This window comes from Tympanuchus pallidicinctus, unplaced genomic scaffold (genome assembly GCF_026119805.1).
Source record: "Tympanuchus pallidicinctus isolate F22 unplaced genomic scaffold, pur_lepc_1.0 scaffold31, whole genome shotgun sequence".
Lineage (NCBI taxonomy): Eukaryota > Metazoa > Chordata > Aves > Galliformes > Phasianidae > Tympanuchus > Tympanuchus pallidicinctus.
Genome location: NW_026294749.1, coordinates 6,781,594 through 6,807,197, shown reverse-complemented (window position 1 = coordinate 6,807,197; position 25,604 = coordinate 6,781,594). Strand labels below are relative to the sequence as shown.

At 42.0% G+C, this 25,604-nt stretch overlaps 1 long non-coding RNA gene across 1 annotated transcript; it reads right to left on the bottom strand.

The window, feature by feature from the left end:
- Positions 1–1,701: 1,701 nt before the first annotated feature.
- LOC128087877 (uncharacterized) lies at positions 1,702–23,891 on the bottom strand. The gene is made up of 4 exons (XR_008210049.1): positions 23,695–23,891; positions 10,839–10,928; positions 9,810–9,864; positions 1,702–7,452 (listed from the first exon to the last, which is right to left on the bottom strand). It is a non-coding gene; the product is annotated as an uncharacterized LOC128087877 (long non-coding RNA).
- Between the last annotated feature and the right edge of the window lie 1,713 nt (positions 23,892–25,604).

Sequence of the window (25,604 nt, the reverse complement as noted above, 5' to 3'; positions counted from 1 at the left end):
CTTGGATTCTCCCTGATATGCCCTGTTCTCTTTCCCAGTCACTGGGGAGGTAATCTCATACACATTCGAAAAGTGCTTTTTGTTGTATGAATATTGATCTGACTGAGGATAACTGAGGAAGAGCATTCTACTGTTCAGCTATTGACACAAGCAAAAAAAGGGTGGAACATGACAATGACATTTAATGGTAGCACAGTCTGGGGCGGGCAATGCAGCAGGAACTGAGTATTTTGAATGAAGCAGCAGAAATAGCCAAAATTCACTCCTACAAGCTGTAACATCATACAGGCAGGGACTTGGGGCCAGCGCTTTGTTCTCACAAAGCACCCTCACCTGGGAGAGGTTGCCAAGGAAGACCTGATAGTATTAACTCCGTGTGCTACTGTAGGGACTATGATGAGCTCTGGAGACAGCAACATACAGGGCAAAGACATGGACGTGAAGGGATGCTGAATGAGAATCCCAGTGGGGATGATGCAGCACAGCTTAGATTGCTGCTGAACCTGTGACCCAGTGAGAGAATAAGGTCTGTGCCTTTGGCAGCATCACAAGGCAGTGATGGATGGGAAGGTCTTGAGGACAAGAAATCACAAGGGGCAGAGCTGCACTGGTAAATAAAGCAGGAAAAAAAAGAAAAAAGAAAAAAGGATAGGAACATGATCTTAGTGTTTAACCACATCAGGTAGTTCCTTTAAGTTCTAAAGATTAAAAAAGAGAAGTAGCACTTCTCTAAGGGCCTGGTGAGCCCTAATCTGGCGTGCTTCACACTGCTGCGGTACCTTTTGTTGAAGGGAAGGAGGCATACAATCACCTACAATCACAGAATATCCCAAGTTGGAAGAGGCCCACAAGGATCACCAAGTCCAACTCCTCCCTCCACAAGGAACAACACAAAAATCAAAGTATGTCTGAGCACTGCCCGAACTCTCTTTGAACTCCAGCAGCTTAGAGCTGTGATCACTGCCCTGGGGAGCTTGTTGCAGGGCCTGACCACCCTCTGGTGAAGAGCATTTTCCTAACCCCCTCCTGACCCTCCCCTCACACAGCCCCATGCCGTTCCCTCAGGTCCTGTCACTGCCACATAGAGCAGAGCTCAGCGCTGACCCTCTGCTCTCCTTGTAAAGAGCTGCAGCTGCCATCAGGCCTTCCCTCAGCTCCCCTGCTCTGGGCTAACAGACCAAAGGAACTCAGCTGCTCCCTGCATGTCTTGCGCTCCGGAGCTTTCCCCATTTCTGTAGCCCTTCTATGGACATTCTGTAAAAGTTCTATGTTCTTTTTATCTGTGCCACCCAGACTGCCCACAGTGCACAAGGTGAGGCCACACAGCACAGAGCAGAAGGGAAACCCCTCCCCTCAGCCAGTGGCAGTGCTGGGCTTGGTGCATCCCAGGGCACTGTTGGCCTTTGGGCTGCCAGGGCACACTGCTGGCTCACATTCGACTTGCTGTCAGTCAGAGTCCCCAGACCTCTGTCTGTAAATTGGTCAGGACAGACACAGAAGACAACACTGGGAAAGATGAGAGGAAGTTGCATGGGGAGGGAGGGCTAAGGGAGCTGGCCAATAGGCTTGGCAGGCCTGAAAGAAGTCTGCCAAACTGTGTGTGTAACTGGAACCTATCAACACCCCACAGGAGTAACCACCTGCAAAGGGAAGTGATTCATATCAGTCAGGGGGAAAAAAGGGAAGGAAAAAAAAAAAGACAGATATAAACAGGCCTTTAATGCAATTAGATTTGGAATTAGGGGAGGATTTACAGCTGGAGGAAAAAGTCCCAGGCACAGTTTTCCGTAGAAAAACATTGACGAGAGAATTAGGAGAGAAATAACCAGCAATATCTGTGTTGAGCTCAGATGCCACCTGCTTTCCCAAGGCTTGAGAAGAGTGGCAATGCTTACAGCTTATTAGTAAACTCCTAAGGTACCTGACCATGCTCCAAGCTCATGAAGATGACTTGGTCACTTGTGATAATTAGGTCTTTAAGGCTCAGATCTGCCTTTACAAATACGAACACAGTGATGAAAATGTCCACAAAGAACTGAAAACCTATGCATTGACTAGTCCTTATTTCAGAAGACTTCACCTCCCTCCCAGCATAACTTCAGTTCCACATTTCCTTCTTTGTAGCTGTGTGATTTGAGTTCTTTGAGCTGTGTGAATGTGAAGAATGGTTAGAAAAAAAAAAAAAAAGAAAAAACAAACAAAAACTTAATTGTAAAACATGGCTTTGGATGAAGGAGATCAGTTTTACATGTGGAAAAGTGTAGTTTCTCTGCCTTCTAAAAGACTAGGCTACATCTATGTACACTGTTCAGAATTTCCATTTTAACTTTTAATTTTAACTATTTTATTTTTAAAGAAGTTGAAGAAATAATTATAAACTTGATTGGAAAGCCCTTGGCTGCATCATTTTCCATTTGAAAAGGTAATGTTCAAAATGGAACAGTTTCTTAAGTCACATCTCCTTGAAGAAATGAACAACACTGAGCGTCCTGTACTGTCACATTTTGAAACAAATACTTAATTGTTTGCATCACAAAATCAGTTTTCCCTAACAGTAAAAAGTCAAAATCCAAACAGTATATTTCAGTTACCTTAAAGAAAAAATTCCTAACTTGAGTTAGCTGTGCAGATCGATTGGCAGTGCAGTCAAAGATCTGTTCAAGACAACCTACTTTTACTGAATGGATAACCCCAGCATCCTTTGGATATCCAGGCACTCATTTCCACTTCAAAGAGGGTTCTTTTTTAGCCTCTGATTCAAGTCACTGGCAAGACCTTACCAAGTGCAGATAGCAAATGAATACCTCAGATGTTAGCAAATAGATTTTTGCATACTTGCCCCCCTCCAAGACCATCACTGTCTGTACAACAGTTAGTACTCAGCTGGCAGCTGCAGTTAGCTGTGCTTTGAGGACTGGCTCATTTGGAGATACTTGGCCTGGTAATCTCAGCTCTTACAAGGCTGAAAGGTGATCTCAGCCCCTGATCTCGATGATAGATGGAGATGCCTTTACAGCGATGGAGTAGAGGAACTAAGGTGATATCATAGGCTAAATATTGCAATTCTTCCCAGCACGAGAACAGCCCTCGAATAGATCTAAGGCACCAAAACTCGTTCAGCGCTGGTTTCCAAGGCCGAAGAAGGTATTTTTGTCAAAAGGGAGGAGGTGGTACACGCAAGTCTCTCGACTTCTCCCGCACGCCAGTAGATGGAGCTCGGTGTTACCAAAGATCTCGGCACCTCCGGCCCAGGACGCGCACATCCACAGCGTTCTAAGTCAGGCCCTTATATTAAAGGTCTCATTTACTTCGTGTTCACACTTTCAAAGAACTCTTTTCTTAGATTAGGAATATAACCAGGTTTCCTACTGAAAACTAAGTTGTCATTTGCATTTCCCTTTTTAAGCTGGTTGAAAACTGGCAATTAGCTGTACAAATTTTCTTCGGAAAACATTTGAAACAGGCTAGAGGATGCTACTGTCCTTCAAAACTGGGATGAAACTGATGTCACTGTTCCCTCAGAATTTAATAAAGTAAGAATGAAGAACAATCCTTTCTCCTTTGTTATCCTTAGTGCCATGTTCAAAAAGCTTGTTTGGCTAAAATGCAAAAAGCTTACATTTTGCAAGCCTTGCCTCTTTTACAATAGCTCCTTTCTCATCCACCCTCTACACCCATTATTTTTTAAGTAATATAGCAAAACCAAGAGAAGAATTATGTCAACAAATTGATGCATGGTAGTCAAGTCAGATTTCTCTTATGCTTAGGCAAGGGCACAATGTTGTCAAGCTATTTGTTTAAAAATACCCTGTTTTTAAATTCTTTGTTTTGAACTTCCTGGTAGTTTGGTAGAGAAATTAGTTCCTTCATTAAACTACTTTTTATTTAACCCTCCCACAAGCATGTCACTCTCCAGACAGAGTATAGACTTTTATACATAGCTTGTTCATACAATCCTAATTATTAACACATCTAATTTGCAAAACATTTGCATTTCTTTTCTGATTCAGGAGAAGTCGGCTTCAAATAATGTAAATTTTGATGAAATGCCTGTAGCTGAAACCTCCACATTTAAAGATCTGTATATATACACCAATATCTGTATGTACACATTTATCATCTGCAGCGCCCACCCTTACATCAAGTTCCATCTCTCCTTGCATTGCTTGCTCCTTAGTCAGCGCACTGGTAAGCAGACAGGAGATGACACATCAGCATCATAAAGCAGGACATTTCCTCAGAACTCCTAGTTTCCCCCCAGGGCAGCTGTGCTATGCACACCCCAAGTCTGCACTTCGCAGTACCACCTCACTTCTTACGCGGGTTCTTCCTCAATTCATTCAGCATCCACTGAAGTAAATGGAAATACCTAACTGATCTCAGTGGACTTCATATTCAGTTCTGAATGGCAGAATGTCCTCTCTTTAACTATCAACTATAATTAATAAAACCATCTATTTAGCTGTAACGGAGAAGAAAGAGTTATTTTCTGTTCTCCAGTTCTGCCACACTCTGATGAAACTCAGGATCTGACTCAAGTCTTGATTTTTATGAAATTTCACTTTTTTGACACCACAAGAGTATATGAGTTTGGACCGCTCTCAAGGCCTCATCCGAATTCCTGAAATTTTGAAGCTGTTCTAACAAGTGTTTGAATTCCTGTCATACCTTCTATTTCCTCTCTTGCTGTTGATACGAGCTGTTTGTTTCTTTTTTTCTACTCTATGGCATTTTGCTCAACAATGCAAAGTTGAATGCTTTTGGAAAGCACAGTCACATGGCAAAGTTTTATGATTGGTTTGAACTCTGAACTAGCAGAGATAAATCTAAAGTCCAAATCTAAAGTCCAGCGTGGGGATGATACAGATAAAAACTTGAAGGGAATTTGGAGCTTTGAGGATAGGAATTCCTCTTCTGATTTCCTCAGTGACACAGTGGCCAATCTCTCTCAGTGACAGGAGATCCAGAATTCTTAAGGCAAATGATAAAAGGACTTGGCTTTTCAAACACGTTCTTGTGGGGTTTGCCAAACTTGTCCTTCAAATCTTGCTATGTTACATATTCTTCTGAAGAAATTCTATCCCAATGGTTTTTTGCCTTTTCTTATAGATGGTGGAGCTTCTGTGCAACAGATTGTGTGTTATTTTAACATGGACTTACCTACGTAAAGAGGAATCACTAAGGAAGCATAAGTTATTACACATATCAGCACGATACGGTCTCTGCAGAAAGCTATGGATATAAACCTTGTGATGAAAATGTGACATTTTACATTTGCATCAGTTAAGTTGACTCCTGTTTGACTCAGTCTAACAAGACTTGGTAATTAAGTGAAATCAGAACATCCATGCAGTACTTTGCCTCCATTAATCTACGAATGGGTTTAAAATTCATGCCCTTTCTCTAATGCAGCTTTCCTTAACAGATATTCACTAAGTTAATTTTAAATGGCACAGTACACTTTACAGACCCCCCATTTAGCTATGTAAATAACCATGGTCATTTGACAATATAGGGAACCTCAACACTTCTTTTTTTAAACCCTTCTGAGGAAAAGAAGATCAAAGATACATGAAACTGCAGGTAGTTGCAATTGTGAAAACAGTCATTATATCTTGCATGTATTTTGGACCATGCCTTGATGGTACTAAAAATCCTTTGTGTGATCAAACCACAAGCTCAAGTATTTCTTCTGAGTGTTTATCTGCACTGGCAAGCTCTTCAATACTACCACTGCCTGATTCTTCAATCATATTTCTTCTAACAGGAAAAAAACAGCAGTGTAACTGAAGTAATAACCATGAATTAAGAGACATGACATCTCTTTCCAGACTAACCCCATGTTCACAGGTAAGTCACAAGGCCAGATACACTTTATGCAGTGCCATGCTTTGTGAATAGCCCTCTTGTCTTCTGTGAGTCCCAGGGCTTGGATGGTACTCCAAACACAAATTCTATTTGTAACCTTTCTGGTTTTCGATTTCTGCAGCTGGAAAAGAGAGATAGCCTTACCTGTGATGTTTAATTCACACTGAAATTTTCAGATAGCAATGAGAAGTAAAAAGTATTGCCTAAGATAAATACTTTCAGGGCAGCTTCGTTATTGTTCTGGCCACCAGCCCACAGTGCTCTGCATGCAATTTAGGACCACCGGTGGTAGAAATATTTGATTTGCTAGATTTTTAGCCTCCATCTGTTTAAAAACTGTACAGAAAATAAAAAGCGAAGTTTGAGCTGGTATTTATCTCCCTCCCAAGCACTTATTCCAGCCCTTTCCAAGTGGGTTATCATAATACTCAGTGGTCTTAAGAACAGGGGAAAAAGTGAGAACAGAAAGTACGTTATTCCTCTGAAAGGACAGCCTCAGTGCTTACGTCTGGGCACGGCCTCCCTCTGTAAGCAGCTCTGAGAAACTCTTTCCTTCTTCGATGTGGGGAAAAAACAAAATCTTTTTTTTTGTGCAGAGCACCTAGCAGTGGAGAGTAATTGAAAATGCTACAGAGCACAACACTTGTGCCACTCTGAATCTGGAAGCAGTCGAGCTACGATGTTTGCACAAGGCTGTGTGTGAGAAAAGGAGTTCTGCCCTCTGCATTTCATTCTTCTGCACTCCCAGGTCAAGGAGCCATGGAGGCTGAACTGTATGAAAGCAGTCTGCACCTGCTTGCATGGAAATTTTGAAAGCAAATATAACAATTTTAATTGCCTGGCTCCCTGTCCAAAGCCCTAATTAAATAAAACTGCCGCTTCATAGACAATTCAATCATTTAAGGTGGCAGTGAAGTGGAAACAAGTCTCGTGCTCTCCTCTCAGGTCCTCCACTGAACCAACAATGGAGAACACTGAGACCAGAGTGGCAAGCCGAGCTATCTGAAAACTCTTTTGCCTGCAGGACTAGGAGGAAACAGTTAAAGCTCTTCTGAGATATTTGTAGTTGGATCACTACACAAGTATGTCTTACATTCTTGCTTTGTATGGCAGTGGCAGAAGAAGAAAATACAAAACTTATCGCTTCTTGGAGAAGTAAGATTTCACCCAAAGAGGCAAAGAATGCAATGGCAATACTCCCAGTATATACAATGCTAGCTTTTGACTGCACCAGTTGTTATTGCCCTTCCCTAAAAATAATCCGAGTCCTGATGAGGTAATCAAGACCATCTCACAAACATTTTTCTCACTTTCTACTTGCTTTGTAGGATTGTAGAATCATACAATTATTTCAATTGGAAAAGACCTTCAAGATCATCAAATCTGACCATCCACTTTACTCTACAAGTCTACTGTTAAAGCACCAGGTCTACACATTTTTTAAATACCTCCAGAGACCACTTTCCTGGGCAGCCCGTTCCAATGCCTAATTGCCTCTCCCATTAATAAATTATCCCTGACATGACAAATTAGGCTCACCTGGAACAACTTGAGGTCATTTCCTTGCATCCTATCACTTGTAACCTGAGAAAAAAGATGGACAATCTCTTCACTGCAACCTCATTTGCAGAAATTCATAGAATCATAGAATTAATTTGGTTGGAAGAGACCTCAAGGATCATCAAGTTCCAAGCCCCCTGGCACAGACAAGGCAGACATCCTCTAGATCAGGTACTAGATCAAATTGCCCAAAGCCCATCCAATCTGACTTTAAACTTCTCCAAGGACAGGGCATCCACAACTTCTCTGGGCAACCTGTTCCAGCACCTGACCACTCTCTGAGTATAAAACTTCCCCTGACATCTAATCTAAATATCCATTCCTTTAGTTTAGAACCATTCCCCCTTTTCCTATCACCATCTACCAGTGTAAAAAGTTGTCTTCCCTCATGTTTATAGACTCTCTTTAAATACTGGAAAGCTTAAATACTGGAAAGCTGCAATAAGGTCTCCCTGGATCCTTCTCTTTTCCAGTCTGAACAAGCCCAGTTCCCTCAGCCTGTCTTCACAGGAGAGGTGCTCCAGCCCTTGGATCATCTTCCCAGTCCCGCTCTGCACCCTCTCCTAAAGCTCCTCATCTTTCCTTTGTTGAGGGCCCCAGACTTTGACACAGTAATCCAGCTGGGGCCTCATGAGAGAAGAACAGAGGGGGACAATCACCTCTGTTGCAGAGAGCAATGAAGTTTCCCCTCAGCCTCTGCTGCTCTGGACTAAACAGCTCCAGTTCCATTGGTTGCTCCTCATAACTCTTGTTTTCCAGTCCCTCACCAGCTTTCTTGTTCATCTCTGGACACACTCAAACTACTCGGTAACTGTTCTTGCAGTGAGGCATCAAACTGAACACAATGTTCAAAGTGTGGTTTGACCAGTGCCTTTATACAAGGGGACAATCATTTCCCTAGTCCTGCTGACAATAACATTTCTGTACAAGTAAAGTTGCCATTGGCCTTCTTCGCCACCTGGGCACACTGCTAGTTCATGTTAAAGAAAATAAACTGTACAGTAGAATTAGTGCAGATAGCAATCATCACAGAAAAGGTAGAGTGAATGAAAGCTTCCCTAATCCAAAACACGCTTACCTGTAATGTGCGCTGAATAATGAAGCTGCTTTTAAACGATCAACTACCAAGGAAAATAAGTAAATAAATAAAATCATGAATAATCTTACAAAAAGAAAATGGCCACAACTAATTTCGTAAGTTGTTTTCCACAGATGAGTTTCCTGCCCCTACACTGACATCAGGAAAATACTCTGCCTGGTTTCAAGTAGGCGTTTGCTGTCCTGTCCTCAGATAATCTTTGAGAGCTGAGATAGTAAGACTTTATGCATACAAACAGAGCATGTTTGAAAAATAATAACTAAAGCTAGGAATAAATGTGCTCTAATGGAAGTCTCAGATCTGCTTAACAATGAGAAAAGCTGAAGCAGATACTTTCCAAGGGAAATGTATACAACTGGACTATTCCAGGCTTTCATGACTCGATCTTTAAAACTGGCCAAGAAGAGATTAAATTTCGTTTACTTAAACAGATTACAAAAGGAACATGTCTCACTGCTTTACCCCTTTGTCAGACGAATTCCAGAGCTGAGGATTACCTAACTGCTTGGTTTTGCAGCATGTATACATGTACTACCTCACATCTGAAAGGGGAAGCTGGTCAGTTTGCGAGACAAGGAGAAACACAGGTTGCTCCAAGTTCTCTCTTTGTGTCAGTCTCTGCGGGGAAAGCAACGTAGTGCAGTAGGACAGAATGTCAGGGAAAAAGGTTTTAAGTGTTGGTTTCCACTTCTCATTACATGACATAGAAAAGAAATCCCTTTCTCGTTTTGCTTTTTAGTGTAGAAGCAGACAAATACAGCTTCTGTAACACGAATGACAGCAATGTAAGTACTAATGGCATCAGTCTTATAAACGCATTAGTAACAAAACCCTACAGACAAGGGACTGAGTCCGTGTGCCAGCACAAACTCTGGCACAGAGCCCTCAGACAGACTGTCTGTCTAGGGAGGAAGTGGGAGTAAGCAGCTCCAACCTTCCTGCAGCCATATCTACCAGAGGAAACCAATGCTGCTTCGAAACCAGATGATGTTAGCTGAAGAGAACTGTTCCTCCAGTGTGCAACAACTCAGCTCAATCTACCAGCAGCCACCCCTGCCACAGCTTTTCTGGGGAGGTGGCCCAAGACTTAGAGCTGCACTGCCCATACTGTCCTCTCTTCCAGTCTGTACAATGCAGTGATGGAGATTTAATGACTGCAAGGCTTGTACAGACTAAGCTGTGTGCTGAAGATGTATCTCAACATTTCCACTTGCCTTGCTTTTGGACATATTCCTCCCCACTGTTCTCCAGAACCATGCAAAGAACCTTTTGGACTACTTACATTCAAGTCTTTCACTTGTAAATGTTTACAAGCAACACGTGTCCTCCAACTGTGTCTGAAAACGTGAAGTCTAGAGTAACTATTATTGGGCTTTAATTAAAGCAAAGTTAAACCATTTTTAGTTGAAAATTTAATATATTTTTAAGGATTTATAGTGGATATGCTTTGGCCATAGTCTCTTTTTGGCTGTATTGTATTATTTTTACTTCTGTGAGTAGAATCTGTGTTTGTTGTTTTTTTATTCCTTTTCTAAGAAAAGAAATTGGCCCAACATCTTAGATGTTGCTAGTATCTGTAACACATTGTTGCTGTGGGACAGATGGCAGCAGAGGGGTAGTGTGACAAATGGACATCAGACATGGAAGTGCATATGTGTGTCACAGAATTCCTCCGTGTGGACAAAATGGCACTCATTAAAATTCACCAATGTTTGCTGAACATTTATGAGGTCCAAAGAGTGGATGTGAGAACAGTGAGGCGGTGGGTGGAACATGCAATTCATCGCTGGTCTTGGTGACTGTGTTGAAAAACAGAGCTTTGTAGCTGGGAATGTGCTCTATCAAATGGTGTTATTGTGCTCTTTACATCTGTTGTTGCTTCCGTGGAAATAAATAGGAGGCATTACTTTCAGAGCAACCTCTGTACAAGGTTAGAACTTTACTCACATTTTCAGCCTGCACAGAAGGACTCTCATGAATAAAGTAAGCAAGATCAGACACCTCACAGTGGTGATAAACACCCAGTGTTACCATGAGGTAAGAGTAGTTTTCCAGAAGATCTTCCTGACCAAATGTAATAGCAGTGATGGCAGCTGCAGCGATCAAGAGGACATAAGCAGCTCAAATGGGAGTAGAAATACAGAAATCATCTCACAAAATTTAATCATTATATTGTTAAGCGACTGCAACAACCAGAACTGCCTTAAAGCATGCGTGTCCAACTTGCTAGTTTTATGGTTTTACTGCCCTCTTTTTTTTCCCCACTTTAATTAAAAATACTTGAAAAAATAGAAAAAGTCTTGTTACTTACACACATTAGTGATGCCATATATATTTACATTTAGTCCAAGGCGATTCCTCTTCACTCAGTGCTGCCCAGGCAAGTTAGTGTTTTGGATACCTGTGATTTAAAGTAATACTTGAGGTCTACGTGCAGAAATACACCTTGCTACCTTATAGTTGTCGTTCTCTGTACAAATGGAGTGCAACAGGTATAGTTACCTGCTGTGTTTTGTAGATAAGAATTATCTCACTGATGCATACCATTGTTCTGTTTGCATATGTGGTAATTACATGCACTTGCTTCCTTCTAGGCCTTCCATTACTCTTCTCAATGAGTGTGGCGATAAATGCCAACAGTGCAGTTACAGAGTTGAAGGTCTGCTCTTTATTTAATCACTACAAAGCAAGGAGAATGCCTTCTTGTACTGCCTCACCATGAATTTGTTACTGGGGTTTGCTACCATGCATTTACAGCTGGGTAAGAGCAGATGCACTGCCAGCTACTGCATGTTAAATTAGAGGCTGCAAATGCAACCTTTAATTTTACTTTACTTTGTGGTAACTTGCTCCTGGGCACGTACCCTTCACGTTAACCCTAAATTAACACAGCTAAGAAATATTTTTTCACAGGTAACCAAGGAATCACAAATGCACTCTGGATCCTTTACAGCTATAGCTTGGAGTTTTGTTATTTATTTAACTTCTAATAAGGCTGATGAAGTCAAGATCTCTTGGGAGCTGTCATCTTTAACTCCAAGTGTCTTTTCCACAGCTCCTTTCCAAATACACAGGGAGCTGAAAGTTGCTTTAATCATACTAGTCCTGCTGAATCTGTTAAAACTCAGACTAATATGATGTCAGCTGCAAGCACAGCAGGATACTTTCAGGAGATCAGATTTCTTTAAATTATAAAAACACACTCTTTACAAGGAGCAGCAGACCTTTAATGTCAACATTTTATAATCCAGGTTGTAGTTGGTTATTTCACCCTGCACTTAGAATAACAATCTCAGCTTGATTGGCCTCATGCAGCCACACAGATGTCTGATATGGAAAATCCAGCAGAAACATTAAGCAGCATAATTCAAACACACGACTTCTCGACCAAGGCCAATACTGCCCTGTTTACATTCAGTGTTTTATGGAGTATATTATTTTGCATTATAATTTTATTTATAAATACTTCAGCTTAGTCCCTTTCACATTGTTTTTCAGTATGCAACATACACTCTTGCCACTTCAGGCACTGGTGCTTCAGCAAAAGATATTCATAACCAGACACAATAAATTAAAAAAAAAAGACACATCTTAAAGAGCCAAAAAGGAAAGAGAAGCAGAGGGAATTCAACAGGTTCTCAACTAGTGTACATTGTGTTGTGTTTCATCTTTAATTACAGACCTTGCACCTGCTGAATGGTTATGAGAGATGTTTTGTAGAATCCGGTGTTCAAGAGCAGCTTGGTTCGGTCAGTTGATTCCAAGGGATAGGATTTAACAGAGCAGATAATCCCTCAGTTCTGCACCCCACAGGGGTGAGTCCTCATATTCTTTTTGCTAAGCAGAATATTAGTCTGATGTTTGATCTGATGGTTTGCAATGCCACTGTTATTGCTACTCACTCCAATCTTAACAGACTGTACCAAAATGCAGTAAGAAGCCAAAAGAAATATAAAATCTTTCTGGTGGAAGGCCAGCTTCTGACACTTTAACTACTTCACTCTGGTTACAGGTTCCAGTATTGGGAGTAACACTGTGTTTGAAATAAGAACACCGAATGGAGGCTCCCTGGTGATGGTATCAAATAGGAAAGTAAGACCCCCAGTGCTTAAACATGCCTTTCAATATAAACCTTTCTTTTTCTCTGCCTAAAAAGATAAATTGAAGATGCTCAACAAGAAGAATAACATAATATGTGCTGCACCTGGGCAGATGAGTCCAGCAGCTGTGTTTGCTTCCTACAGAATTAAGTAGATCTGGTCTTCTCTTCAGATACAGGACTAGTAAGTTTTATGTAAAAGCATCACAAGCTTTGAATGTAACCAGATAGGTATCGCCTAGGCTTTAGACAGGTTCTTCATGTAGGGCTGAAATATCACCCTTCTTGAAAACAGCAACAAAGGAAAAGTACGTTTCTGAAATTGCTCCTTTTATCTTATCAATTCCATGTCTTTCTATTGCAGCCTTTGTCTCAACAAGCTCAAGATCATGTCCTTCTCTGTGGTGAATTAAAACATTACCTTTGAAAGGCTGCCAAACGTACATCAACAGTGAAGAATGAGCTCTTTGCAGAATTAACATCACTAATAAAGTGTCAACAGTTCAAAACACATCTTCATGTCATTAACACAATAACTCTACAGGCCCAGCAAAAGTCTGCTTTCCAGTCAGTTTCTATGATCTGTAACTTCTGACATTTTAGTGCCAGCCCTCGGAATTTACAAAGTTCCTTTCTACAGCAGCGGGCATGACCATTCATTCTCTTTATTCCAGCCCCCTTCTCATCCAGCTGCAATTCATTTTGATTTCTCTGCTGACTCAACCACATGCCACAAATGACTTGGAAATAAAGGTCAAATTTCAAGGCAGGCTATAAATATCTTGAGTTGGAGGTATACACAAGGTTCAGAAACACGCATGCTTTGCCTTATCCATCCTATATTAGTAGCGAGGAAGAGATGAGAGTTTCGTTTTGTTTTTTGATTTAAGTTAGTTAAGACATTCTCTTGAATTCAAAGACATTCTTGAATTCAAGAGAATGTCTTTGGGTAGAGTAACCAAACTTAGAAATGGGACCAGTTCAGCATTTGTTTTGTGGCTAGTAAAGCAAATGATACTGGAGAATTAATGCTTCATTGCCTACAAGCCCTGTAACAAATGCAATTAACAATTGCCTACTAGGATGCCTAGCAATAGTGGTGAAAGAGCCGTAACAAGCATCTAGTGCATGCACTTGAGTGTATAAAGCAGTACTTCAGCTAGGAACATTTCTAATGTTATAAGTCCCTTAGCAGCCAGTGGTTCAATTTGATTTCACAGACAAGTAACATTAGATCCTATATACTGAATATTGCTGGCATTGCTTACTGTAGCTTTCAAAGAACACAGGCTTCTGTCACATACCTTTCCTGAGGGCAAACTGCTTTCTCTTTTACTCAGGAGCAGACTGTTACTCTAATTAAAATGCAAGTCTCTCTCTCATTATCCAGGCGGCCATCAGACTCTGCATATCCCATGACAGTTCCATAAGGTATGATCTGCAGTTTTCTCCCCCTCCCAAAGGCCTACACTTCTAAACTACTAGAATATTTATTAGTAAATGGCTGTCTTTCAATCAATACTGTAACTATGAAAAGCACACTGAAGTTTTAAAGGACTACCCTGCACAGAATCTAGAATTTTAGGACAACCAGGCTGGCTCTCTTCCTATAGGACATCTGAAATTTGCTGAGCATTGCCTATATATCTGAATTTTCCTTCACATCTACAGAAGACAGTGCAGCATAGTTTCAACCTCTTGAAAAGAGGAAGAGAAGAGGAAAGCACAAATCATAGGAGATCTTACTGGGAAGATAGGAAATGGAGAAATGTGTGTTATTTTGCATTTCTGAATATATGGTAGGGAAGACCATATCCATTCCAGGGCAGTCTCCTGGAATGTATTTTGGGAAGTGAAATGATCTTTTTGACATGCACAACACAGCTATAAGTTGAAATCATAGCTCAATGACCTAAAAGTCATTCTAAAGTCTTCTTTAGGAGTCTTGTGAGAGGTGCTTTTAGCTTTTTTGAAAGGGATATCGCTGCATTATCACCTGCTGGTTCCTCATGATATTATCCAGTAAGGTCTGTCAAGCCTTCAGCATGCCACGTAGCTGTTGCACGAGTGGTCAGAGCACTCTGTCCTTCGGCAGGAGAAACCACTCAGTGTGCAGCATCATTTTGCTGACAGAGCTGAGAGGCTGGCATATGGCAGCACAGTTACAGGAATGAGAATGCATCAGCCTCCTTAGATCAGCCTTGCCAGTAAGTAACATGCTTCTATAACTACACCCTCTAACTGACACATTTTTGGGAAAGAAAAGGAAAAATATTTGGTTAGATTCAAGTATGGACTCCATGCTCAGATGTCTAGCCTCTTTTCTGTAGATTTCCTTTTCTCTATTCCCACAGACTCCTCTCTGTGTCATTGGTGCTTAAGAATGCTACCTAAGCTAGGAGGCCATAGGAGCCTCTCTCATAACAAAGCTGCCCCATGAGTGCTGTTATGCTGCAGAGAAAGCATCAGCCACTTACCCTGTCAGCAGCCAACCTCTCTGAGTGAAGGCAGGTTTATCCTCCCTGCATCCTTCGATAGCTGCCTTTCACCTCTTAGTTTCACTCAGCAAACTATTAGCTGAATGCCAGCAGAAGCACAGATACCTTTTGATATCGGGACTGTACTTAAGGTTTACGTGGCATTGGAATTCTCCATACTCTCCATTTTGCTAGTATTAGATGAGAGCAGAATTCATCTTCAATTGCTTAATTGAGAGAAGCATTAAGTTAAACAGGAAAAAGTGAAACAAGGCAGACATAAAGAAGGGGATTAAGCTTTGTTAATTGTGCACACTAAAAGAAACATCACTGATGAAAAGAAAGGGAAGAGGGAGCTAACATTAAGTGGAAAGTGTCATTTTCTACACTTGCATTTTATAGGAACTCATTATACTGACCATTAGAAAAGCAGGAAAAAAAAACCTGTACAATTACTTAATTAGCAGCTTTATTATGCTGTACCAGGATTCCAGATGCTGCAGAAGCTACTGAGCATTTCAGATACATTTCTCCTATACTACATTTGTCACAAGTTGTCATCATTCTGGTAACACATTGTACAGCATTTGTTCACTGCTTTAATCCAGCTGAATTCAAAGGGTTTTGAAGAAGTGAAGGGGACTCCATTACACACTCAGAAAAGGTGGGCTCTGGTAGTTTGGTATTATTATACTGACTGGTATTATTTTTCACCTTGAATGTTTTGATTCTGTCACTGTTTCTGTTGAAACATCAGCAAGATGCACATTGATGCAGGTATTCCAAATGTAGACAACTTCACTTCTGTCATACATGCTTATTCCAAGCAGTCCTTTACTAGGCTAACATGACAATGAATGCTGTAACAGCACTGGAGCTGCTTTCCACACAGGATTTAGGAGGGCAATACCCATGATATCTACTCCAGAAGAGCAATCTAAGCACAACTAAAACATCCAGCAGGGGAAGAAAAAAAAAAAGGAAAAAAAAACTTATCGGAGGATAAAGAAGAAAAGCATCAAATTATTGTTTAGTTTTCCTGTGCTTAGTCTCTAACTGCGGTTTTCAACTATTTTTTAGTTTGCTGTAGGGGGGAATACACGTTTCTAATCTAAGAAATAGCTAGAAGAACTAAGTTATGTTTAACGTTACATCACACTTCCTTAGTCTAGGCCATCAGCACCTGCCACCTGTTATATTAAAAGAGGCAAAACAGCCTGACTAGAGTAACCATAAACCATGGGTGGAGGCAGGAGGGAGGGGGTGTTAAACCAACCTACATCTGCAATTTCCATCATGGACAACATCACTCAACACTTAAAGGGAAAAGAAAGCAAGGAGGTAAGAAGGCCACCATGAAATGGAAAGAACATCAGAATGCAACAGACTGGTTCAGAAAAATTTCCTTTGCCTGCTCCTATTCCTACCATCAAGGAATGGCTTGGGTTGGAAAGTCTCTTGAAGACCACCCAGTTCCAACTCCCCTGCTGTGACATTGTGCTGGGAGGATTTTCATCAGAACACTCAGTGTAGTTTTCGTTATTCTGTGACTGAAAAGAACAAGGGGATGATGTATGGCAGAGTGGGCTCTAGTCAACAGGTAAGGCAAGCTGCCAAATCAAGACTACAGAGAAGGAAAACTGTTAGAATAAGCCAGCTCTGCTTCTTGTACTACTCTGCTAACTGTGTACTACTTGATCACATGCCATCCCCATCCATTCTGGTAGCAGATGTTATCTGTAGTCCCACTCACCACAAATGGAGTTTATTTCTCAAGAGTACATTGTGACAACTCAAGCTAGCAGATGTTAATGCATCACCTGACATACATCTTCTCTTGTATCATTTAAGCAGTAGGGTTGGAAGGATGATGTGTTAAGCTGGCTTTGAGAAATAGGAAAAAAAAAGTCTATTTAACATGACAATCTATTTACGAGAGGTTCCAACCCAGCTAGAAGCCTTTGCTTCAAACATTAACTGTTGCATATGAGGTTATGCATAGGTACCACAGTTCATACCAACAGAACATACCTCTACTAAGAACATGACTTCAGAAGATTATGGCTTTGAAATGCAAATCCCTAACCAAGGTTACTTCTGCAAACATAACCCTTAAGAGCTAGCAGAAAGTGTTCCTCTCCTCTAGAAGTACAGGCTATCATTACACACTGGTATTCAATATCTTCTATTCATATTTGCGTACTACAGTCACACAATAATTGTGTAACTTTATTGCCTTAGAAATAAGTAAGATATGCCAATATGGGGTAACACTGTAATCCATCCATCTTCCCCCCCTTTTTTTTTAAATATTCACAAATACATATTGAAGCTTACATATTTTTTCAGATATGTCCTAACATAGTGAAGAAATAGTCTGGCTTTGAAGGAAGCCTCCTTTCTGTGACAGTCTATCAATCTTATTGCCTCTCTGGGTAACTTGCTGTGTTCGCAATAATGTAATTTTTTATTCCTCCCAATTCCAATTGCTGAAAACAAAACATTGTATTAGAATTACTAATTCTATTCCTGACTCCCTTCAAGGCAGAGGGTAAAGACCCGCACACCTAAAAATGCTGGTATGGACAGAGGTATTTAGTGAAACCTGGCACAGCACATTCATGGCAGATGGCCTCCATTTTAGTTTAATATCACTACCATGGAGAAGGCTTCCATGGCAGAGTTTTGCAAGTGGAGGGCATCCTTTCCTCCAGGGAAGATCAACACAGGAGAGTCAACCCAGAAAACAAAGCAGAAAAGCAAAAACTATGGAATTTAAATGTTTAACACAAGCAACTCATAGAGAATGGGTATCCAAATCTCTGTCACTTCATGAGTCAGGTTTATCCCATATTGGACCAGATATACAGTCTCCACCAAGCCTACTGGGATTTTCAGCTTCCTTTCAGTTTAGATGCCTTCTGGAGCATCTAACACTGAAGCACAGGGGTATTATCAGAAGAACAATTAAGATATCAGTGCCTTAGATGACAGAATGACAAAAATAACTTGCAGTTCATGTTATTGGCTGTGTACAACATTGGTACAGTGGTTAGGAATTTCCTAACCACTAGGAGCAAGCCAAAAATGCTCTGCAAACGAGCAGTTTGATGAACTCCATTTTCCCCATGCCAACAAAACTCTGTCAGCTGTAGCAGGCGGTGACCTTTGCTGGAATAAGAACTGCAGGCCAAAGGCATTCTGCAGCTACCCTTAGGTCATCATCAGCGCTGCATCACCAAGAGGAAGGAGTCTGAGCATTGGTGGCTCCAAGCAAACATCTATAGCACAAAAGGATACAAATTGCCACTTCCTTGGGCAAAAAAAAGTAAAGGCATGCAGCACATTACTGCTTTATAGTCTGGGCAATGGGTTGCTTTCCCAAAGGACTCTATCCTCACACATAACGTGGTGCAGTCTGACGTGAAGCCACACACTCCCTCCTAACAGAAAGCACCCCCATAATGCTGGGATTGTAACCTGCTTCCTCTACAAAGCCTTCTTCTGTTCAACTGCAATGGAGTAGTGCAGCTGATCTGATCGAAAAGTGTTGTACTTGCTTTGAAGGCAGGGAGAGGATTTCTCCAAAGCGTAATGTTTTTTCTTCAGTCTAGTTTTGACTTACAAGTCATTAAAAGTTACCTTGACTCAAAGCAGAAATTTTTCCAATGTTTTTTGATTTCCTCCCTCAAAAGCCTGCTCTGTCCTTTCAGGCTTACCATTGCCTCAGAGAGCTTTCTGTTCACAGCAGAGTTCTCTCCAGCCAAGCACATGAAAAGCGGCCTTGATGGTGGGTGGCTTTCAGCTGTGAAGTGTGACACCAGCCTCCGCCTTCCTCTGGCACTCACACCTGCCCCATATAATTCACATCACGCTCTCGAAACGAGTTCACAAAGTCCTTTGATACAAGTTCATCAAGGTCTAGCTCAGCCGCAGGGATACGTATCATTTCTCATAATGAACCTGCCAAGAGCCCAGTCTGCTGAGTACAATGGGCTGCAGTTTTGCACCAGTGGGTTTCAGCTGAGAACCAAACAGGTGTAACAAATCAGGCACAATGTGCCCCCCACATCAAACACAGGCACCTCCTGAATAGTAAACAGACCATGGGAACCTCTAAAAGCTCTCTGGCTGTGCCTTACTCAATGCAAAAGATTCATGTGCTATTATTGCATTTTTGCCAAAAATGAAAAAGAAACAACTGAAAAACCAACCAAACCAACAAAAACCAACCTGTGAGAGAAAGTGGACGAATCCTTCTTCCTCTAATGGCAGCCTGATCATCAAAAGTTTTGCTGTGCCCAGCGAATGCAGAGGGCTGTCCTTCCTCCCACATCAGCTGCTGTTATTCCAGGTATATCATCCCAACATCAATTTACCTGTGCTAAAGCAGAATGAGAGGAATGTGCCTCATACACTCTATGCATGTAGAACAAGCCAATTGCACACACATTTAAAGATACTTGAAGTGCCAGGCTGAAAGTCACCTGCAAGCTCTAAGCCACAATTCTCCTCTTAGATTTGTAATACAGATTGCCTACAAACTTAGAACTTGTTTCCCCTCCTGAGCGATGCTTTCCTCAGCAGATGCTGCTTGCTGCATTATCACACCTAGTGTGTAATTAAGAACTGCTTCAGATTATTTATATCCAAAAGAAAGAGTCCACTTAAAACAAGCATCTCTTAACTTTGGAGGTTTATGGTGTTTTGTTTTATTTTGTTTTAAGCTTCTGCCTCTCTTTAAGGAATACAAGGGATTTCTTGGGAGAGGGAGGAGAAACACAACCTCCTCCAACCTGTTCCTTAAATACTTGCTGAATCTTATTGCTGGTTTTCTGCCTTTCTTCTCACTTGTTCTCCATCTCAGACCAATGCCTTTGCTTAATGAATTTAAGCACTTCTCCAACAGTTCCAAGTCCTACTTTCCTTCTGACTTCCCCTAGAATCTTCAAACCTCGGGTTTCAAAGCGTCACCAGGTTTTTCTCCTCATGTAAAAAAAACTCTCTCTTGCCTCCTCCTCTGTGCTCACTCAACGCTTCCTTTCTAAATAAATGATTATTTTCCTAAAACCAATCCTATGGCCTGCATCCCCCAGAAGCGATTTTAGGGCAGTAAGTAGAGCTGATGAAAGTCATTATCATTTCCCAACAGGCCTAGCCAAATGCAGACATTGGGATGCAAGCGCTTACTGAGGAAAAGAGAATGGTGGCGGACTTTGCAGCGACTGGTGCTGCTTATTGACCCTGCCTATAAATACACGAGTCAATAAGAAGTGAGCTGCTGTGCCCAGGCAATGTCCCACTGACGTAAGGGAGCACGCACAGCCGGCTGAAATGAGCCCTTTCTCTTTGATGAACATCCAGTAATGGGTTTGCAGCACCTGAAGCAAAGCTTTATTTCAACACGTATCTTAAAAAAGCAGCAACTGCTGTCCATGGCCCGGTGATGAGCGTAATTGAGTTTGTGACATAATATCACAGTGTTTACTAAGGAAGCGACAGATGTTCATTACTGTTTGCTGTTTTTTTTCTAAATGGGCACATACGTATATCATGATCATACTGAGGGTATTCCTGCTGAAAACATCGCTTCTTTAATTTAGAAGGGGATATTAAGGTTTGTTTAAAAAGCGTAAGCTCCGTGCAAAGAGCAGCAGATGGAGTGAATGAGCTCACCTGCTGCTTTAGTGAAAAACAGCCGAGGAAGAGCTTGTGTGCTTTTAAAAATGCACGAGATACAATCTGTAATTGTTTCCTGGGGAGAGTGCACTCTGAGGAAGGTGGCACAGCTCTGGGCAGAGGGCTGGAGGGAGGAAAAGGAAAGGCTGGCTCTGTAAAGAGCGGCTGCTGAATCTCACAAGGAGGGAGAAATGAAGCACGCGGGCTTATTTTCTGCTCCATAAAACATTAAATACAGAGGAAGTAGATCTTGGCTGTAAGTGGCTCATGAAAGAAATTCAGTGGGTGTGTTTGGGCAACCCAGGATCCTGACAGGGATTGTTAATGTCTCCAGAGTGAAGCTGCACTGGTCTGAAATTACGTGATTTACCCTTCATCTGTCCTGGCTCTTTAGGATACACCAACCTGTCTGACTGCTGTTTCTTAGCCAGTGCAACAAGAGGTTCAAAAACCACCTTTCTAGGGGCTATGAGCAGTATGAAGGAAGATTTCAAGGATTCAGCACCCTTGTCCTCGCAGACATGGCTTTCAGCAGCTGCTTTCAGTGACTGCTTTCATTTCCAACGAAAGGGCAATGAAGCTGTGAGGGGTCTGGAGCACAAGTCTTATGGGGAGCAGCTGAGTGAACTGGAATTGTTCAGTGTGGAGGAGGCTCAGGGGAGACCTTGTTGCTCTCTACAATTACTTGAAGGGAAGTTGTGGTGAGATGGGAGGCAGCCTTTTCTCGCAGGGAACAGCGATAGGATGAGAGGGAATGGCCTCAAGTTGCACCAGGGGAGGTTCAGGTTGGATGCTAAGAAAAGCTTCTTCTCAGAGAGTAGTGAAGCACTGGAATGGGCTGCTAGGGGGTGGTGGAGTCACTGTCCCTTGAGATGTTAAGAGCTGAGGGACAGGGTTAGTGGGCATGGTGGGAATGGGTTGGTGATTGGACTAGATGGTCTTCATGGTTTTTTCCAACCAGAATGATTCTGTGATTCTATGACTACTTTGCTACGGATGTGCAAGAATGGCACAGTAATGCATTGCACGCCAGATGCTGTAATAGCGGTCACACAAAATGACACAGACAGCGGGAAAAGCATATTAGACAAAACCAGTTTGAAAAAGCTTTGCAGAAGATACTTATGAAGAAATTGGCATTGTCCTTTTTGGCGGCAAGAAATTCTGGGAGTATGTTTTACCTTGAATATTTAGAATGCAATTCCTATTCCAATCTGGGCTACATGTACAAGATCAGAATGTCCTGCCTTGAGATCAGCATCTCAAGTATCTCAGAAAGCAGGAAGCAGAGGAAATAGCAACTAATTACCCTTCTATCTTTCTTTAAATGACACAGATGTAACACAGCAGCACGATCCCACATTTACAAAAGCACCCATCTGATGTCACACCTGCTATGAACAGGCAAGAGGAGCATTTCTTTTCCACTACGCAGGCTGCTGCCATTGCCAGCTTGCTTTGCAGCAGGACAGGGCTGCCTGCAACATGTTTTGCTCAGTTAAAAATATCTGAAGCCCGGCCTTTAGGGCCTGTGTTTGTGTACATATAACAACCCCAAACGTTGGAGCTGAATTAATGCAATCTTTTGTGAAGGCTCAATAAGCTGTCTTTGTTCTCTTCTGAATTGAACAATTCACTGCCTTACATAAATTAATGTATAAATAAATCCTAACATCCTGGAGTAAGAGCTGGGGCCTAGAATGGCTTTTTAACCACCACACAGAGTCAGGCTTTCTGGTTTCATGAGTGTGTGTACTTTCATCATTAACCATTTAATTACTTAAGGCCAAATAAATTGTAATAGAATGCACTGTGTTAGGGCAGCCTCCAGTTCTCTATTCAGGGCACTCTCTGGAGAACGAAGAGGGACAAATTTAAATAAATGTCCCTGGACAGGGAAGATGTGAATGCTTTTATCTCCCCTTAGGAAAATAAGGCGATAAGAAGCAGCTGCCATCATTTCATCCTGAGCTCTGACATGACACAGATGCTTGCATCGTACCCCACAGATGAGAAACCAAAAAGGAACAGAAATGTGGGACTCCTAAGAACGGCTCATTTCTGAGGCTAAGACTTGGGCTGCCAGGTCCCCTGGGACAGAAGAGAGGCTTTGGGGGGCTGCATTTAGACAAGAGCATCTAAAATGGGCATTAGCTGCTTGAATCCTTTTGGAAGTCCATCACCTTACTCACGCCCAAGGGCAGCAGGCTGCTTCCTAAATGAGGGCCTGAATAAAACCTGAAACATTTTAATTTCCTTGGTTTGTCTTTTAGAAAGCAGAGATGAAGAGCACCTGTACCACTGTCATAAATGTTTCTTTTTTGAAACAGCTCTGCGTTCAGCAGCATCCTGTGCTCCATTTAGTGAACTTCTGATTTTAGATACTTAATTGCATGGGAACAAAAAGGGAAAAGGGGGGAAAAAAGGAAAACTGCACTCTACTGGACATCTCCCAGTCAAAGGCTGTGCTGTGCTCACTGGGGTTGCTCATGAGCAGCTGGAGGATGCCAAGGGCACAGCAGGAGCAGTCTTTGCTGGCAGAAATTTAAACCTAGAGGCTGTACAGGCAAGAGGCTGTACGCTGGGCTGCTTGCTATTACTCAGACACAAGCACAGTTAGTATTGCTTTTAGAGAAGAAAAGCAGCAATGGGAGTAAACAGGGAACAGACTGGCTGTCCAAATAATTCAGCAGCATTGAAGGGGAAGATAACCAGAACCTGGAAAAACATCCAGCCAACCTCCAGCACAGCTAACGACAACTCTTTGCTGTGCATCAGAAAACAGGCATCTGGGTACTTGCTGTCTTTCCACCAGGCCACTGCCACTCTGTTACAAAGCCTCAGTGGTATACCTCAGCATGATGGTGGTATTTGTCCCCAGGGTTATGGATGAAGGTGTTGTGATCACTCACCTGCTCTTATGCTGAGATCAAAGGCCACTGTCCTCCATCACAGGCAGGAATTGCCTCGGTGTTTTCTGTTGGATGAGACTTATGGGAAGAGAGCAAGGCTAGTAGTGAGGCTTAAGATCTTGGAAGTAACAAAAAAACAAACAAACAAAACAACAACAAATTAATAGAGGCACTCTATTTGTGTTGTTCATATAACACATTTGTCAATTCACTGAAGAAGGAAAGATAAAATTGAACTCATTTACAAATACAGTGCAGTCATTCAGTACTACAAAAATGAAGTATTTTAGATGTTGCTGTACAAAAACGAATAGAATAGTTTGGGTTGGAAGGGACCTTAAAGCCCATCCAGTTCCAATCCCCTGCCCTGAACAGGGCTGCCCCCCACCAGCTCAGCTGCCCAGGGCCCCATCCAACCTGGCTTTGAGCACCTCCAGGGATGGGGAACCACAGCTTCTCTGGTCAGCTGTGCCAACGCCTCACCACACTCAGAGTGAAGAATTTCCTCTTAACGTCAAATCTAAATCTCCCCTCTTTTAGTTTAAAACATTTCCCCTTGTTCCATCACTATCATCCTGCGTAAAAATAACCCATGACAACAGCTCTGTTTTTTCCTCAGCTCCAGAAAAAGCTGTGGGCTATGAGGGATATGCGTGGGCTTGGAGTTTAGGATGAATATCAGGGAGTGTTGAGAATAAAATTGTTACTAAGTCTGATTTATGTATTCAGGGAACAAAACTTACTATACGGGAAGGAAGAGACAAAAGAGGAAATTTCTCTCACACCACTGTTCTTCAGACACAGCCATCCAGACTCTCCTGGCATTGCCAGATGGGGAGAAAGCCTGAGAATCCCGTCCTTGTCTTCTCCCAGCTGGCTTTTAAGAGAGTCCAGAGGGACTGAACAGGGATGGAGGAATTCAGGCTCAGAGGCTAAACAGAAAGTACAGCTTGCATAGGCCCCGGGAGCCACAGGCTGCCAGCATCACACCAGCAGCAGCATTAGCTGCAAACATCCCATGCCAGTATTTCTCTCCTCCTCTCCCACAAGAGAATCCATGTGTAACACTTAGAGTGATATTTTCTGCCACGATCCTGAGCACTGGGAGATCAGGACTTTCAAGTCTTTATCTATAGCTGCAGTAATAAGGAACTGGGACAAAATTCTGATGCCAGGAGATGATAACAAGATTGAAGGATCATAGAATCATTTGAGTTGAAAGGAAGCCTTAAAGGCCATCTAGTCCAATTCCCCTGCAATGAACAGGGACACCTACAGCACATCAGGTTGCTCAGAGCCCCCTCCAGCCTGACCTTGAATTTTTCCACTGGGGCTTTCACCACCTCTCCGGGCAACCTGTGCCAGTGCCTTGCCATCCTCACTGTAAAACACTTATTCCTTATATCCAATCTAAGACTCCCCTCTCTTAGTTTGAAACCATTTCCCTGTCCTGTCAGACCCTGCTAAACAGTCCGTCCCCTTCTTTCTTACAGCTCCCCTCTTGATACTGGTGCAGATACCGAAGTTTAGATACTGAAAAAGGCGTAGCTCTAATTCAAACTAAAAAAAAACAAAGAAATTGTGATGACATATAATACAAGTCTGTTTCATTAGTAAGATAGAAACAACAGTAAGATGATTTATTGAATCACTTATCTCCCTTCAAGTGGCAGCTGCGTGCTTTCATGGAAGATTTCAGTCTGAGTACCAAACTGAGGCCAATGTGCCCAAATATAACATTCCAAACCAATTCATTAGAAAGCACGAGCAGGACATGGTTGTGGTTTTGTACCCTGCAGGAGGTTTCAAAGTAGCACAGCATTTTTCAGGACACTGAATAGAAATGTTCATACAGTGGAGCTGTGGGAAAAAAGAGGAAGTGTTGTCACAGCTTGCTGATCATTTCTTCA